The sequence below is a fragment of the Manacus vitellinus genome, unplaced genomic scaffold (genome assembly GCF_001715985.3).
Source record: "Manacus vitellinus isolate BGI_N305 unplaced genomic scaffold, ASM171598v3 scaffold_62_pilon, whole genome shotgun sequence".
NCBI lineage: Eukaryota > Metazoa > Chordata > Aves > Passeriformes > Pipridae > Manacus > Manacus vitellinus.
In genome coordinates, this window is record NW_021940704.1 from 2,645,280 (window position 1) to 2,648,011 (window position 2,732).

Genomic DNA, 2,732 nt, shown 5'->3' on the forward strand with positions numbered 1-2,732 from the left:
GTATTTTACATAAAATATCTTTATAAAGATTCTCACCTGGTTCATTTTTCAGTGTCCCGATGTGGTTCCCAGTGCACCACACACAGCTGAGGGCTGGCGTGCTGTGTAACAAGGAAGAACAAGGAGTAAGTAGGAACCAGTAACAGAGCAAAGGCTTTGTGTCATCAAGCCACAGCCTTATTTACAACGTGGCTGCTTTTGCCTGGACTAAACCAGAAATTAATTTCAGTTCCTTACATTTGTGTTTGCTCTGCAGGAGAACAGTGTCCTCCATGAATCCATTTAGTAACCATGACTCAGTGCCATTCCTTTATTGCAAAACCAAACCAAAATTCCAGCATACTTATACAATAAACTTTCACCATATCTTAATTATGGATGGACTCACTGTCCATTCAGAAAAACAGGTCAGCACACAGGATAAAAATCTCCAGCGAGTGCTAACTAGACAGAATTCCTAATTTTAAAGGAATTCCCCCGGGGTTTGTCTCTGATGCCCCAAGTTCACCCACGCATTTCCTGTCCTCACCGAGGAGCTGCAGGCTGCATGGAGAAGAGTGCTTCTGTGCTAAGGTTTAAACCTCTCCCCTCAGGAGACCTCCAGCTCCACGGAGCTCAGCTTAAGCTATGCCTGTTTACACACAAGACTATTCAATATCAATGACTTCTGGCTTAGTGAATCCAGGCTGTGGTGTGAAGTTGGCTGCCAGTGCAGACACAGCCTGATGTCTCTGCACCAGGCTCTCGTGCTCATTTCTGAGCTGGCAATGCACTTCCAGCTTTATTCCTAAAATATTTTTCATTCAGAATGTTTAATAGATGTTATCCATTCTCCTCAGCCTTGGTGCTTCAGAAGAAATACTATCAAACATTTCATTTAGTCTAAGCAAAATCGATGGGTTTGCACAAGTGGATCACATTTCTTAGTCCAGTGGTAACACGGATCTTGTGGAGCAAAGATGGATTGCTGGTGTGACTCAGTTTCAGTGGATTTCCAAAAATGGTCTAAATGAAAAGGAGAAAGGGCCTTGTTGCATTTTTGGTGGTACAGTCTCCCTCACTCACTAACAAGCACAGCTCACAGCCCCTCCTTGGGACACTTCCACAGACAAAACCAGGGAACAGACAGAATTACAGACAAATCCAGAAAGATTACATGGGAAATTTAGCACAAAATGGATAAACTGAAATAAAATCATAGAATGGTTTATGCTGGAAAGGACCTTAAACATCATCTAGTTCCAGTCCCCAAATAAAAGATGATCTCTTCTCTCTGTACCCATATTTCCTGAATATTCTTGAATAACACAAATCCCCAGCCCTGCTGAAGCAGAGAAGGTGTTTTCAGGGCATAGAAAGCACTTCCTTCTCTCTCCATTTAGGTCTGTATCAGCAACTTTGGGACATTCCCAAATGATCAAATGCAGACAGGTCTGTGCTAGTTCCACACATACTCTTAATGTACAAAGGTTTCCTTCTTAGATCTTCCTCTACATGATGGTTTAAAGTTCATTTTTTTTTCTTTATTGGCTGAAACATCGTCCTCTTTATTACCTCAGGATGTTCTCATCTGCAGAAAGGGCATTTCCAAGGCTGTGTGATGAATCAGAGAAGGCAATTATAACCCAGAAAATATGATGGGGTGAATTTTGGGGGGTTGATCTCTTCCTTTGGGAGGAATTCCTACCTTGGATGTAGTGCTAACATAGCTTGAGAACTTTTAAATGCCACTGGTTTGAAGCATTAGAGTTACAGGGAGCTGCCTCAGTGTGAACACTGGAACCTGGACCTGTTTAGAGTTTATAGAAACAATGGGGAAATCAGCACTCCCTTGTATCCAGTGCCATCCCCTCCCTGGCTCTTAAAAAGCATCACGAGGTGCCCCGTGGCCCCACAGCACCAGGGCTGGCAGTGGGCTCACTCATTTCCTAAACTTTTACGGTTTGCCTTGACAACAAATTAAATGCAGCAGAATCCTTCCCAATTGCCAGTACTTCCATTTATTGTCCAGAAGAATGGGCAGAATGTAAGGGCAAAAAATAATTTCCCCCCAAATTCTGTGGGTTTTCAGCCAGCTGAGCTACTATGTGCTCCTTGCACTCAGAACAGCACTAGGTTTACTCTCTATATTCTATTTTACAGTTTTTTTTTTCCCAGGGCAGAGACCTAAGAACACGGGTAGAAGGAAAGAGCCTTCTACACTTCACAGGGTAGGGGGCTGAGCAGAATCACCCCAGGCAGCAAGGGGACAGGGAACAGCCTCAGGGGAGCGGGATTGCCCCAAGGGGAGCAGGGAATGCCCTCAGGGCAGCAGAGTTGACCTGAGAGGAGTGGAAATACCCTGAGGGGAGCAGGAATGCCCCTGAAGGCAGCGATATTGCCCTGAGGGAAATGGAAACACTCCTGAGGGGAGTGAGGTTCCTCTGAGGGGAGCAGTCAATGCCCTGAGGGCAGTTGGAATGTTATGAGGGGAGCAGGATTCACCTGAGGGGAGCAGGAATGCCCCGAAGGGAGAGGGATTCCTCTGAGGGTGGTGGGAATCACCCTGAGGGGAGTAGGAATTACCTGGTTGGAGCAGGAGTGCTGTGAGGGGAACGGGAACACTTCTGAGGGGAGCTGGAAATGCCTGAGGAGAATGGGAATGCCCTGAGGGGAGCAGGAGTGCCTCAAAGGCAGCGGGAATGCCCTCAGGGCGGCTGGAATACCCTGAGGGTGGCGGGAGTGCTCTCAGG

At 46.3% G+C, this 2,732-nt stretch overlaps 1 long non-coding RNA gene across 1 annotated transcript; it reads right to left on the reverse strand.

Annotated features, from left to right (window-relative positions):
• Nucleotides 1-926: 926 nt before the first annotated feature.
• Nucleotides 927-2,660, reverse strand: LOC108641427. The gene is made up of 4 exons (XR_001921999.2): nt 2,566-2,660; nt 1,688-1,789; nt 1,555-1,593; nt 927-1,005 (listed from the first exon to the last, which is right to left on the reverse strand). It is a non-coding gene; the product is annotated as an uncharacterized LOC108641427 (long non-coding RNA).
• Between the last annotated feature and the right edge of the window lie 72 nt (nt 2,661-2,732).